The sequence below is a fragment of the Sus scrofa genome, chromosome 10 (genome assembly GCF_054392235.1).
Source record: "Sus scrofa isolate SSC_HxYL_T2T_F1_AM1 chromosome 10, Sscrofa_HxYL_maternal_Yorkshire_Landrace_v2.0, whole genome shotgun sequence".
Lineage (NCBI taxonomy): Eukaryota > Metazoa > Chordata > Mammalia > Artiodactyla > Suidae > Sus > Sus scrofa.
Genome location: NC_139392.1, coordinates 10,568,499 through 10,583,737, shown reverse-complemented (window position 1 = coordinate 10,583,737; position 15,239 = coordinate 10,568,499). Strand labels below are relative to the sequence as shown.

Below are 15,239 nucleotides of genomic sequence, written 5' to 3'. Positions count from 1 at the left end.
AATATGAATGGCCAGGGTCAGGAAAGGAGAAAGGGGTGATGAGAGATGGGAAATATGGGAAGGAGATGGAATAACTGATGGAATTCAGAGGAGAGGGAAGGACTCTTAACTGTATTCAGAACACAGCCAAACAGATGATCTCAAACAACAAATAAGGTCATTTTATCCTCTAAAAGAATGGGAGGAGACACAGAGATAGTTGTCCTGGAAGAGAGAGAGAATGGGGAAATTCTCTAATGCATTTGTTCTCTTCACGTGGAAGTTTCAGCCGAGGTAATGAAGTTCCTAGTAGTGTCTACGGAGCCCTGGGAGAGTGTACAAGCGTTTCGGAATGAACTGAAGATTTGAGAAGGTACTTTGTGGATCTAGCTTAGGTTAATACAATTAGCTCATAACAAACTGGCCTGCGCAGTTATGTATCTTACCAGTAATCCGTCATGGGTCCACGTGAAAAGACAAGAAGACTTTGGGTTGGATGGACCCATGTCTAGCAATAAGTCCTATGCCCTAGTGTCTTAAATTTGGAGCAATAGAAAGTGCTGGTGATAAAAGCATTGAAATGGTGTCTAGTAGCCAAATTAGGGAAGAAAATAAAGGTAGGAAGCCATAGGTTTTTCAAAGTCTGTGAGTCAGTATCTGTTCTGCAAAGAAGTTCATTGTGTGCTTCTTTTAGATAAACGTTCGGTTTCCAAAGGAGACAGGTTGGGGGTGGGGGGATATGCTGGCGGTTTGGGATGGAAATGCTATAAAATTGCATTGTGATGATCATTGTACAACTATAAACTAAATAAAATTCATTGAGTACTTCAAAAAGAAAAAAGAAAAAAAAAAAAGAAAAGAAAGGCAGGAAGGACGTTAGCATCTGAGAACAGGAACGGTTAAATGACTGGAGAACAGAGAGCGTGTTCAGTGGAAATATGGCAACGAATCTGGTAAAACAATCTGCTTTTGGTAAAAGGTCAATTATAGAATTTTTAACCAAGGGGTTGGGTGGCTGACCTATGGTTGATGCGATTACTGGGGCAATTTGCGCCCCCCACTGGAGAAAACGCCCTAGGGGTGAGAGCTTGGTGGTGGATGACATGGTGGTAGCCACCCTAGGCACTCATGATCTTAATTTTAATTTTTATCTCGCCACTAGTGTGTATTTCCAGGGGATAAATAGAACCACACCTGCATTCACAATTCCTGCTACTGCATCACACACGGTCATGTCCCACGTTTTTCTCCTCATAAACCAGGACAAGACACTGGGATGCTGAGGGTTATTTTATGCTGCGGGAAAAGTGCCAGTTCACCCACACACGAACTACGCCCCATTCAAGTAAGGTCACTGGGGTGATTCCATTGTTTTAAGCTCCTTAAGGGCAGACTCTGTATCCCGTTTTGTCTCTGTATGCCTGATACTTATAGAGTCTCTGACCCTTGGGCAATATTTGATACATGTTTGATGAAGAAAGAAGTGAATGAATTCATTAACCAATGAGAACGTGGATGGAATGGAAAAGAAAACTGTAGGCCAAGTTTAGAGAAAGTGGAGAAATGAAGGCAGAACTCAGCGAGTGGCGTGAGGATGGAGAAAATGTGTCCTAATTAAGTGACGTGAACTTCAAATGGGGGAGTATTATCGGATTACATTGGCGGAAGTAGCAACGGGAAATATGAGGAATTCAGGCCTTTTCCTTTCGTTCTAAGGACGGGGCATGAACGGTACCTAGGAAGGGCGGTGCCAGAAGAGGAGAGCCATAAACAGTGTGGAAGCCCTTCAAGGAGAAATGATTCATAATAACACTGCACACCTATTAAAGGAATGTGACTTTCTCCTTGGTGCCTGGCAAGGCATACATTTTAAAGTTTGCTTGAGTGTGGAGTGTGGCTTTGATCTTTCCAGAAGTCTGAAGGAAGATTAACACTTATTTACGAAATATTTCTTACAGAATTAATTTTTCCATCTCGTTCTTTATATTGCTACCCTCGGCATAACACCATTTAAAATTCTGGTCTCATGTGGCTAGCACCGAAGTACAGTTTTGATTAATCAGAGAACTGGTTTAATCATTTGTTGCAGGGAATAAAAAATTACTGCAGCTGAAAACTATACGGCTGCCTCTTGAACTAGGTCTGTTTGGGCCCACTTCTGAATAGTTGACATACTGCACCATGTTATCAAGTTCAAATAGGATTGAATTATGTATAAGCTCTGAAATGGAAAAGAAAACAATGGCATGGAGATTCGAAAAAGAAAAACATATGAATTATATTAGGTGGGTGTTATTTTACCTAATGAGAGACGAATACAATGCAAAATCGTGGCAAAATGCCAAAAGACTGGTTCATGGATGGGTGAAACAAAGAGAGCTTATAAAGTTCCAAAGTGAGTTGTAGCAAGTTCACAAATCAGTGGTCTGTGACTCTTCATACTCTGAGTTTTTTTACTTGTAAATATTCACTATGCAAGATATTCCATTTTCCCACTCCTCTTCCGTCCAGCATGGTAGGTTATTAGGTGTTTATTGTGGTCTAATACCAACCCCCATACAAATGGGTAAAATTTCAAGTGTCTTATAGAACCAGACAAGTTAAATAGCAGAACTGAAGTGTTACCTTATAAAATATTCATAAGAGAGAATTCATTAATTCTAACTAATGAAACAGCCGTGTAAAACTCACCACAGTCCCTGACATGTCGCTCAAATTTCTAGGGATTCAGGAAGAGATTTAGAATTCCTGAAAACGTGGAATAAGCAATTTTTATTTTGAAGGGAGGTTTCACCCAAATAAATTTCAGCTGTCAGGTCCTGGTGACATGCAGCAAAAATGAATACCAAACTGATGTTATATATCATGGACCTTTTTACAAAGAATTTTGTTTCCTGTGATGGGTCAAATTTGTAGAAGGAAAGGACAGGAAATCAATGCCTAGCAGAAGAAATGCAATAAAAGTGGGCTTTGTCTTAAACATGTTGTTTCCTTCCATTTTATCTTAGCATCAATAGACTTTGTTTCTTTCTATTTCATCACTGCAGCAATAGACTCTTCTCATTGCCCAGGTGCCCTAGAACTGCCCCAACCTTGGAGGCTCTCACCAATGTCCTAGAAGAATCCCTGGCTCACTTCTTTTTAGACCCATTCTGAGTACTGACTAAATCTGTGGTTCAAATCTAGGATGGGGGGTGGCATCTGCCCCCTTGGTGACATTTTGGATGTCACAGGGATGGGAGGGCAATGTCACTAGCATGCAGTCAGACAGCCTAAGGAGGTTGGATGTAGGAAGGTAACAGTCTGTTTACATGTCTGCGTCCTGCCTAAGTCCTTGAAACTATGGACTCTCTATTACTAATCCTTGTTCTCCAGCATTTGGCTCAATGAATGTTCCTTGAATGGACGAGAAAAAACGAGAGTGTGTGTTTAATTATGGACAGTGTTTGATGGGACTAATTCTTTTAAAAAAATGTATTCTACTCTGTTAAATAAAAGATTTAAGGGACACTTTTAGGAGTTCCCATTGTGTCTCAGCAGTTAACAAACCCGACTAGTATCCATGAGGATGCCAGTTCAGGCCCTGGCCCCGCTCAGTGGGTTGAGGATCTGGTGTGGTGTAGGTCGCAGATGTGGCTTGGATCGGGCCTTGCTGTGGTGTAGGTTGGCAACTACAGCTCCAATGTGACCCCTAGCCTGGGAACTTCCATATGCTGCAGGTGCAGTCCCATAAAGCCAGAAAAAAAAAAGATTCAAGGGACACTTTTGAGTTTATGCTTTAGAGGAGTTAACAAATGTATGAAGGGAGAAGGAACAATTTTGTGGCAATGAACTTCCAGATTACTCAAGGAATGGTTTTTTTTTTTTTCATAAAAACCATCACTGAATTTTTGATGGTTTTTATGAAAATGGCCAAGGAAATAAGTCCCTTACAAAAATCAAAGGGCTCTTCATGCTCTCTTTGGAAGAAAATCTGATTTCTTTTTAAACTTTTTATTTTTTTAATTTTTTTAATTTTTTTTTTTTGTCTTTTTGCTATTTCTTTGGGCCACTCCCGCGGCATATGGAGGTTCCCAGGCTAGGGGTCAAATCAGAGCTGTAGCCACTGGCCTACGCCAGAGCCACAGCAACGCAGGATCCGAGCTGCATCTGCAACCTACACCACAGCTCACGGCAACGCCGGATTGTTAACCCACTGAGCAAGGGCAGGGACCGAACCCGCAACCTGATGGTTCCTAGTCGTATTCGTTAACCACTGCGCCACGACGAGAACTCCTTAAACTTTTTAAAATTGCTACTTATCTTTCAGATTTTTATTTGAGTCTGGTTGACTGACAAGGTTGTGTCAGCTTCAAATGCTGAGCAAAGTGAATCAAGTATATATATATATATATGTAGGTATAGCCGTTCTTTCTCAGATTCTTTTCCTGTACAGTGTTTTCGAGAATAGTGAGTAGATTTCCCTGCCGCTTATAGGTGGAATCTAATAAAAAATGATACAGAAGAACTTAGTTGCAAGACAGAAACCGTCTGAAGTCAAATGTATGGTTACCCAAGGGGAATCACAGGAAGGGGGGGGCCCCAACTTCCGAGTCTGGGATTAACACACACACACACACTCCTATATATAAAAACGGGTTTTCTTAAACAATGAATATCAGAATTTTCTTCCATGACCCAAGACAGGAACCTATTCAGAATTTTAAAAGCAACGGAAAAGGAGACCTTTCTGGAAGCCTATTTCTGTCAGAATGGTGTAATTTCCTTTAGAAACTCCAGCTGTTCCCCAGCACGCAGTTAAATTAAGTGTAAGCACTGTTAAATAGGAGGTAACCATTAGAATATTAAAAAAAAAAATGACTAGCATCCAATGTTTTAATCAAATAATTTGCTAATCGCTCAGTGCGGTGGAGCCTCCCAATCAGGGTTAACTCCATCCTCCCCGCTTCTCCCCCCCTCCCTCTCCTGCCCCGTCCCCCTCCCCCTCCCCTCTGCAGCCCACTAGGCCCTGATTCCTCTTTGGAATGTTCCTCGGAGCCCATTAAGGAGAGCTTTAATCCAACAGGATCTAGGTGATCAAGAAAAATTAAGTTCCTAATAACAGCAAAATCGGAAGAAATTTGGACAAAATGACTCTCCGCATCACAGATTTTGTTTACTAGTGGGTAATTAATTCTCCACATATGCTGGGAACATCTGTCGCCGTGACCTGCCATCGGATCTGCGAAACGACTGCTGTGCGGTTTCCCCGCAGGTCATTAGCAGGACCCGGAAGGGGCGCTCCTTCCTCCTGCCCTCAGCTCGGGCAACTTTCGCTTTAGCTGGAAGGTTCTCCATGGAAGTGCCTGGGAGTGAGATGCCCTCGGCCCCTCTTCCCTCTGTCACCGAGGCGGGCAGCTCTGGCCACCTCCCGTTCTCCCCAGCCCCACCCCGTCAGGTGGGAAGCAGGAGGGAAGCAGCTCCCTGGTCGCAGGGAGGAAATGAGCTGGTGCTTCCGGCGCTGGAGGAAGCCTTTCTGGGCGGGCTGGCTGGTTCCCAGAAGGCCGACAGAGATCTGGATGTTTCTGACTTGTGACTTCCCAGTCTAATTGGTGAGAAATTGGCCTCAGATTCCTAGGGTACCACTGCCAAGAGACCTTGTCTTGACAGAAACTGAAGATGGCACAGGATGGGAAGGGGCTTTGGCAGGTCTTAGGAAATACCATTCCTTGGTTGGCATTCAGGCAGTTCAAAGCAAAAGGGAGCAGAGGCTTGTGGAAAGGGGGGAGATTTGCCCCTCACTGTGGGGCTCTGATGAAAGGCCAGCTCTCCTCCCGGCAGCTGGAGGGGCCACTGAGGACGCTGGAAGACCAGAGATGAAAACTCTAAGAGAGAAACTTTGAAGTAAAAGAGTGATGGGAGAAGGGACTCTGTGGACCATCTGTCTTGACTGTTGACTATGGGTTATGAAATTTGCACACGTTGTGTGCTTCCTCAGTGCCCTGACACAGTCTTGGCGCACTTTGTGGCTTGTGTACTTGTTTCTCTTCCACTAGCACAGCAAACGTCTTAAGTACGGGGAGTTGGCTTCACTCCTTTTAGTATCTCTAGCCTCTAACTATATTGGTTGTTGCAGAGCACATGCTCAAAAACGGGTGATGGGTGAAAGGCTGGGTGTTAGAATCGTTCATTATCATCCGGTAACGTAGATGTGATTCTTCACAGGCTAATAAGGAAACCGAGGCTCAGCAAGTTCAAGGTGAGCCAGTGTTCCAACTCAGCTGTGTCTGCTCCCAACATCCAAGCTTTTCTCAACTACAGTGTTATCATGAATACAGCTGTTTCCTGGGAAGACTGGGTGATGTTCTCTTGGAAAGGAGAAAGATTTGCAACTTCCAAGGTAAATTACTGAGTTAACTTTTTTTCTGGTATTTTTTTAAATTATTTTTTTTTATTTCCCCAATACATTATTTTTTTTCTACTGTACAGCATGGTAACCCAGTTACACATACATGTATACATTCTTTTTCTCACATTATCATGCTCCATCATAAGTGACTAGACATACTTCCCAGTGCTACACAGCAGGATCTCATTGCTAATCCATTCCAAAGGCAATTATCTGCATCTATTAACCCCAAGCTCCCAATCTATCCCACTGCCTCCCCCTCCCCCTTGGCAACCACAAGCCTGTTCTCCAAGTCCATGATTTTCTTTTCTGAGGAAAGGTTCATTTGTGCCATATATTAGATTCCAGATATAAGTGATATCATATGGTATTTGTCTTTCTCTGACTTACTTCACTCAGGATGATAGTCTCTAGTTCCATCCATGTTGCTGCAAATGGCATTCTTTTTTCTTTTTTATGGCTGAGTAGTATTCCATTGTGTATATATATACCACATCTTCCTAATCCAATCATCTGTTGATGGACATTTGGGTTGTTTCCAGCTCTTGGCTGTTGTGAATAGCGCTGCAATGAACATGCAGGTGCATGTGTCTTTTTTAAGGAAAGTTTTGTCCGGATATATGCCCAAGAGTGGGATCACTGAGTCATATGATAGTTCTATGTATAGTTTTCTAAGGTACCTCCATACTGTTCTTCATAGTGGCTGTACCAGCCTACATTCCTACCAACAGTGCAGGAGGGTCCCCTTTTAAATTATTGAGTTAACCTTATGTAAATATTTGTAAAAGGAACTCACTAAGCATTTATAGTGATGAAGAATGCAGATTTCAGAGTCACCCCTATATTTCATTCCTGGTTCTGTTATCATCAGGAGCAAGGGTGGCTAGGATTGCAGTGAGCATCATAGAGGCAACGTATGAAAAGCCCTTAGCACAACTGCTCAATTAATTGTGTGAGAAAGAAACCCACTGCTTTCTCTGTTGCCTTATGAAATGACAGGAAACATACATCTTACCTAACTGGTATTTGTTACCTGCTTATAAGGATGGTTCTTGTCCATAACTAAAACCCCTCTTCTCAGTTACTACAACTGTGATTAGTGCATTTCTAATTATGGGAGTAGTTATGTCTAAGTGTTCATTCAATACCTGCTTTCTTTTTTAGAGAATGAATTCTGTGATGGCAGGTGCTCTTTTAACACTATAGTGCCCCCAAATGCCCAGCTGCATCATTAGGTTTATTGTTGAATGCATCAGAAATAAACAAGTAAACAAAAGTCACCTCACCAACACAACAGAAGATACCTTTACTGCCCTCATCATTTAGGAAATTCCAAGGGTTTTAGGATCTCTGTGCCAGAAACAGGGATGAAGACCCCATATCTTTTATTGTAAATCACAGTATCACAAAGATGCTTTGTCAGTTTATCCGCAGAGGTTAGCATTTTGACTCTTCAAAATACATCTAGTATACAGGATTAAAGGGATTCTTACTTGTTATAATCCACCCATTCTCTAGTGCCTATTTTATACTAGTGTCTATAATTAATGTCCAAATGTCTTGACGAAAGTATGGAAATTGTTTTAATTCATTCTTTTGTAATCATTCAGTTCATTTTATTCTTATAATTATGAGAGGCAGGATTAACTGGAAAATCCTCTCCTATCAGCATTAAGCCTGAACTAAACAAAAACATAAACACCACGGGACTAACTAAGAGGAAGCTGTTTTCAGCGAATGTGGTGTGGTGATTTCTGTAATGCAAACCAAGCTCGGGAGTGAGACAAAGAGAGTAAGGGCCCCAAATGCATTGTGTCAGAGAAGGTGAGGGCAGAGCCTTCCAAATACAAAGGATAGTCTCTCTTAAGATAAGGAAAAACATTGATGTTTAGCTTATGCTTATTCCATAGGTGAAAGAGTCACTGGTAGGGACACTGAGAAGGAATGAAGCAGTAGTCCTCTGGTTCCAGGGCAGGCAGCCATCCTGCCAGGACCAAGTGTCATCACTTTCCAACGAAGCTAGAGGAGCTCCAGTCTGCAGGGTGAGGGAAGAGACTTGGCTGGTGCCCATGTGCCAATGTGGAGCCGAAGGATGCCTGATGGAGAGCAATTGGAGACAGCAAGGTGGAAGAACTGGGGAGAGGGGGCTGGAAAAATCTCCTGGGAACCCGCTACTTTCAAAGTCCTGATGACCAAAGAGCCAGGCTAAGGTCAGTAAGGTGTCCCAGCCTCTGCTTTGTGCAAAATGAGACCTCTCCTAACCACCAAAGAGCATCTGAAGCCTCTATTGAACAAATGCTTTAGAGTAGAAGGAGAGGTATTAGAGCAGAAGGAGAGGTATTAGAGCGCATTTTGGTAACATTAACCACAACATAGGATTATGGCTCACCTTGTAGAAACGGCAACTAAGCTGTCAAAGAAGGTAACTAGTTGTCAATATTATTTTCAAATGAATAAATATTGGAGATATACCGCAACAAAATCCAGGGGTTACACTTATGACAGACTATACAGTGTAGTGGTTCATGGTGAACTTGTCACATCCAAAACGAATTTTCCTACTTTTGACACAAAGTCTGCTCCACCACGCATCTTACCTATTCTCATTAATGGCATTTCTTGTTTTCTAAGTGCTCCTCCTAACTCCTCTGTTTTTCTTGTATTCTCCTTCCAATCAGGGACTCCTTCTAGCTCTCTTTTCAAAATACAGCCAAACTCCTACCACCTCTTCTCTTACTAGTTCCTTGATCCACAAACCAAGTGATCTCTTGCTAGGTCCTGGTAATCCCCCCACCACCCATCTTTTAGCTGCCAGCTTGCCCCCAACACAATCCTTTATCAAACAGCCACCAGACTTATCTTTTTATTACGTCAATCAAAAGATGTCCTCTGGGGGAAAAAATCCTCCAGGGGTCCCCCGTTCACCCAACACAAAGCCAGAGTTCTTCGCTGACATCCACGACTTGTCCCCACTTGTCCCCACCAACTCAGTAAGTTTGTCTTTGCCATTCTCTCACTTCTCACCTCTCTGCTCTTTTGACTCCTTTTATCAAAATTTTGGACACATGTAAAATTTTTAGGCCTACGCTGCCACTGTATTGAGTATTATAACACACACGCCCTCACCCATAACCCAGTGTTAACGCTTCTCTTTTTCCTGTTCTAATCTTATTTCACAGCCTTCCAATCCTGTCCACCCCACTAGAATGTAAACATTTTGGTGAAACCACTTTGTCTGTTTTGTTGCTAATGTATCTCTTGCATTTCAAAAAGTAGAGAGTCAATACCTAATAGGCATTTGTTTTTTAAATTATTTGTATTTTTGCTTTTTAGGGCCACACCCATGGCATATGGAAGTTCCCAGGCTGGGGGGTTACATCGGCGCTCTAGCTACAGACCAATGCCACAGCCACAGAAACTCAGAATTTGAGCTGTGTCTGCCACCCATACCACAGCAATGCCGGATCCCCAACACACTGAGCAAGGCCAGGGATCGAACCCGCATCCATGGATACTAGTTGGATTTGTTTCTGTTGCACCACAGTGGGAACTCCTAATAAATACGTGTTGAATAAATGAATGAATGGAGTTGGACTGACTTCTGTGTTCCAGTGACCTCATCGTGAGACATGAAATAGCCGCAACCACTTCAAAGGGTTGTTGTAGGAATTCGTCAGATGCGTTGATACAGGTAAGGGGCTTAGAACTCACCTGATGCGTCGCCAAGTGTTCAAAAAATATTTTAGTTATTATCTGTTTGGGTGTACTAATAGAACCAGCCTCTTCAGAATTTATTTTGTGAGTGTAATTTACGTTCCCTGGGGAATACATTAGTTCATCTTCGGCTCACTTTCTTTGAGGTAGTTCCCTGTAATAGATGAGGAAGCTGAGGCTCAGAGATATTAAGTAACTTCATCACAGTTATGACGGAGTTGGAGCTGCGATGAGGAAGGGTCTCCAAGCTTATAAGGCTCTGATGCTAAGTCTTGTGATAAGCCTTTAACCTCTCTTCTCCTCTGGACCCATGTATGCTCCCAAGAAGCCCTTCTGGGCTTGGGACTCTTGCAGATGTTGCCATGCTATTAGAGTCATCTCAACTTTTTTTTTTTTTTTTTGTCTTTTTTTGCTATTTCTTGGGCTGCTCCCATGGCATATGGAGGTTCCCAGGCTATGGGTCAAATCAGAGCTGTAGCCACTGGCCTACGCCAGAGCCACAGCAACGCAGGATCTGAGCTGCATCTGCAACCTACACCACAGCTCACGGCAACGCCGGATCGTTAACCCACTGAGCAAGGGCAGGGACCCAACCCGCAACCTCATGGTTCCTAGTCGGATTCGTTAACCACTGTGCCACGACGGGAACTCCGATCTCAACTTTTAAACCTACTGTTGGGTCCTCACATCTGTGTCCAGATCATTCTCACTCTCTCCTCCCAGATCCCCTTCCACCTGCTGGTGGAATAGTGGATGTTTTGGGAGCTCTGTCCTCAGACCTCTCCTCTTCTCCCTCTCATCTCTCCAGATCCATGCATCCATGTTCATGACTTCAGTTACCTACGGCCAACAACCACCACGCTATCTCCGGTCTACGCCTCTCTTCTGAGACCCAGACAAATATATACCTCATTATGTAATTGCGTCCTCACAAATCCATGGAATTGATCTCATAGGAGTCTAGTAAATTTTTCTTTGCAGGGATTTTATTTTTTTATTTCTAGTTTTTATTTTATCTTCCGTTTCTCTCCTCATTATATTCATGTTTAACTTTTTACACAAATTTGTAATAATGATTTATTTGTTTTGCCTGCTAATTTCATCATCTCTTATTGCTGATATATGACTTGATGAATTTTTCTCTTTATTATAAGTCATGTAATATTCTATGTAGTTATATATAGGTGTATTATATCTATTTTTATTCCCTGCATTTCCCAGCTATAATGCCAGCTCCATGAAACATGAATCTTTGTCTGTTTCTTTCAGGGATGTATTCAAAATACATAGAAAACAGCATGATATTGGGAGAAAAAAGAATGTATACATGTATGTGTAACTGAGTCACCATGCTGTACAGTAGAAAAAAATTGTATTGGGGAAATAACAATAAAATAAAAACATATAAAATGATCTAGCACATGGTTGCTACACAATAAATATTTGTGACTAATGAATGATTTTCTCCATTTGTGTTATTCTTGGATTGCTCTCTAGTTTCTTGCTGTCTTTCTTCCTCACTTAGTAATCTTGGAGGCATCGTTTTTCCTGCTATCTTCTCAATGTTGGGCCTTCCTTTTCCTCTTTACTTCCCATCATCCAGTCTCATATTCGTTCTTTCTTATCTTAGAGAACTCTTTTTTTGGTAGGAAATCTGATGAACTTATTCTTTTTCTCTTCATTTTACAATCCTTGGGGATTTCCGAGAAACACATAGAAATAGAGTAAATTATTTTTTCACTGCTATCAGAAACACATATATAATGTTGCTCTGATAAATACTATGCGAGAAATTTATACATAGTGGGCTTTGCTCTCTAAATCAATAACACATCTCACCTTTTGTGTTTGCTGTCATTGAATGCTACTACATACCAGCTTCTACGCCTCAGTGGAAGGAACCTTCGTTTTGATTTTTCTAACATTTGGGCTTTCCTATAAGTACTGTTGCTGATAAACTCTAGGATATTTAGAAAGTCATCAAGGCGTTTGCATTGCTGCTTCAACTGCTAACGAAAGGCAGTGTAAAAGGAACACAACAAACTGCATGCCAATCCCTATGTTATAGCTGCTAGGTATTTTCTTTGTATTTCTCCGGACCACCTCCAAAGGACAGACTTAAGACCTGAGGAAGCCCTATATCCTAAAGCTCTTATGGTCACACCTTCCCTTCTTCCATTCTAACACTGTGTGTGCGGTTTTTTTAAAAAATTCTGGCCAGTAAAGTAAGTATAATGTAGTTTAAGAATGCCCATTTCCTCCACATTGACTGCTTTGAAGTTTAAATAGATTTGTATGTTATATAAATATAAAAGGTTCTTCCAGAAATGTTTGTATGTGCCCTGCTTTGATGGAGCCCTGTGCCAGGCTTGTTTGCTTGAGAGGGTATCCAGAACACTGAAGTGGGCATGGCTATAGCCAACTGGGACTTACAGGGGAAAATAACTCCATCAGGGACATGCTGCTGGCGCGTGACAGAGCCTGGGCTTTGTCAGATTCAGGCCCTTCGAATACCCAAATCCATTGAGTCTGAATTACCCTACACCATCGAGGATAAAAGGAGGTAGCAGACAGGAGCGTTAACTGGACCAACTCTGTTTGAAAATGGATATTTTGGAATTCCCTTGTGGCTCAGCTGGTTAAGGATTCAGCACTGTCACTGCTGTGGCTCAGGTCACAGCTGTGGTGTGGGTTCGATCCCCAGCACAGGAACTTCCTCATGCTGCTGGCACAGCCAAAAAGAAAAGTAAATAAATAAATATGGAAAGAAACCAAGAGATTTTTTTTTAAAGGAAAAATTATTCATAATGGATATTGATGAAAGTGCATAGCATTGGGTATCTTTTCACTTTTTGGTTAGGGGTCATTATTGCAAATAGGCATTGTCAACAATAATTGCCTATAGCATTTCAAAATTCTAATAAGTACTTTTTTATATGTTAATATGTGTGGAGTCAAGATGTATCTTAAATAATGTCTTAAATGTGATGGAATTGAGTAATATCTGGGGGGTGTTTATTACACATCAGACACTATTCTAATTGTTTTGTTCAATACATTATTATTTAATATTCCCATTAACTCTACATGGTGGCAATACTATGAATCCCATTTTGTAGGTGGAGAAGGTGAGGTATAAAAAGGTGAACCAGTGGCTCAAGGCCACTTGACTTTGTGTTCTTAAGCACAGAAGACATACTGCCAGTCCCACCTCCCAGGAAGGAGGACAGACAGGGCCTGCTGGTGCCTGGCCAAGAGCTGAAGTCATAAAGGTTATTGAAGCTTGCCTGTGTTCCGCAGTTAACTGCATTATATGGACGTAATTTCCTTCCCTTGTTTTCTTGTCTGCTTTGCAATTTTCCTCCTAACGCTGCTTTTCCATCTCAGATGTCGGGTCAACTTCTACAGCATTGAGCACAATGTGACGCAGGAAAAAGGAGGGGCAGCCGTCAGAAGGATGTAGTCCTGGAAAAGTTCCATGTTTTGCTCCTTGAAGGCAACTTGGCAACTTATCGATTGATGTGTGGGACCTGCTCAGGTCTGACTTCTAAAATTCTTTACCTGGACTTCCCATTGTGGCTCAGGGGGTTAAGAACTCAACTAGTGTCCATGAGGATGCAGGTTCGATCCCTGGCCTCGCTCAGTGGGTTAAGGATCCGGCATCGCCATGAGCTGTGGTGTAGGTCCCAGATGTGGCTCGGAGCCCGAGTTGCTGTGGCTGTGGCATAGGCTGATGGCTATGGCTCCAATTTGATCCCTAGCCCGGAAAATTCTATATGCCACGGGTGTGGCCCTAAAAAGACAGACAAACAAACAAACATAAATAAAATAAAATAATTTTCCCTCCTGTGTTTCTTGCTGCTGAATCAGCGTTAATTTTGGTTTTTATTTTGTGCTAAAACCAGGGAAGGAGAAGTGAATAAGAGGAGAATACTGTTCCAATCATCCAGCTATACCTTCCAAACTCTGGATAAAGTGAACACACCACACACATACACACACACACACACACACACACACACACACACACACACACACACAACCAGGGCCCTCACAGATGTAGTTCTTATGATAAATCACTTTTTAATCAGTCATAATTTCACATTAAGTGCTGAATAAATGCCCTTTGTTTCATACTTAAACTGTCAGTGCCTAACACGGGGAGGGCAGACGAGTGCCCATCATTAGAACAGGGAAAAATCAATACCGTTTTTAATTAAAGGCGGACAGAGTCGAGCTTCGAGACAAGCAAATCTCCTTGTCAGTTCATCTCCCCTTTAAACTCTTTGAGAAGTTCAGTTCAGAAGTTAAGAGACAGCCAGATGCACAAATGCTTTGGGAAGTGGGGAGACTGGGTGGGAGGCAAATGAATAAAGAAAATAAAGGGAGACACTGGGAAAGGTATGTTTTCCCCTCAGCTGGTCCCTAAGGAACAATCTTGACGTGTGGTCAAAGGTGATACAGGCTCAGGCTACAGAGATGAGCTTTTGTTTGCAGACGCAAAGGGAAACAAAGGACAGCCAGGCAATTCTGGTCCGGCTATTTTATTATGGTTTAGAAGCCAGCACGGGGCACTTTTTAAATGATTCCTTTGTATTGCATTTCACAGCTTTGGCTCTTCTCCCTTTGCAGAGCAGGAGTCCAGCCAGACGGAACTTGCTGTCTCTTGTAGCCCCAGACAGAAGGGACAGGCCATCCCTTTTGCTGTATCCTATGTGCGAGAACCAGGTCACCAGCCAGCCCACACTCGAGAGGAGGGACTACCCAGGTGGTAAGGAAAATGAGGAGGCCATCGAGAGGCCTCCCTGAAAGCTGCCTGTCATAGCCCCATATGATCCTCTCTTTGGAAAAAGAACACACAGCATTCGTAGCACCACGAGCAAAAGAGAAGGTAACAAGGATCAAATCCCCAACCACGATACCGTCAGTGAGGCCTGCGGGTAGTCAGGAGAGGCAGGACCGACGTGAAAAGAATTTGACTTAATGAAGGCCGATGGCGCTTTGGTACAAGGACATTCAGAATCACGCTACCTGTTTCCTTCTGGATAATTCAGAATGATTCTGCAAAGGACCCTCGGGGGGCTCTGCCTCGTTTCCAGAGTTTTTGTCAGCTGCGTGTCCAACTTCCCGCGATTGCCATTTTCTTCTTAACGTGAGA

The 15,239-nt window shown here is 42.5% G+C and overlaps 1 protein-coding gene and 1 long non-coding RNA gene across 45 annotated transcripts in view; one reads left to right on the top strand and one right to left on the bottom strand.

Annotated features, from left to right (window-relative positions):
• SPATA17 (spermatogenesis associated 17) overlaps positions 1-15,239 on the bottom strand; it is a 386,966-nt gene that overhangs the window by 113,699 nt on the left and 258,028 nt on the right. The window lies entirely within an intron of this gene.
• Positions 4,881-11,535, top strand: LOC146398788 (uncharacterized). Its single transcript, XR_014817319.1, has 3 exons — positions 4,881-5,570; positions 6,184-6,358; positions 8,278-11,535. It is a non-coding gene; the product is annotated as an uncharacterized LOC146398788 (long non-coding RNA).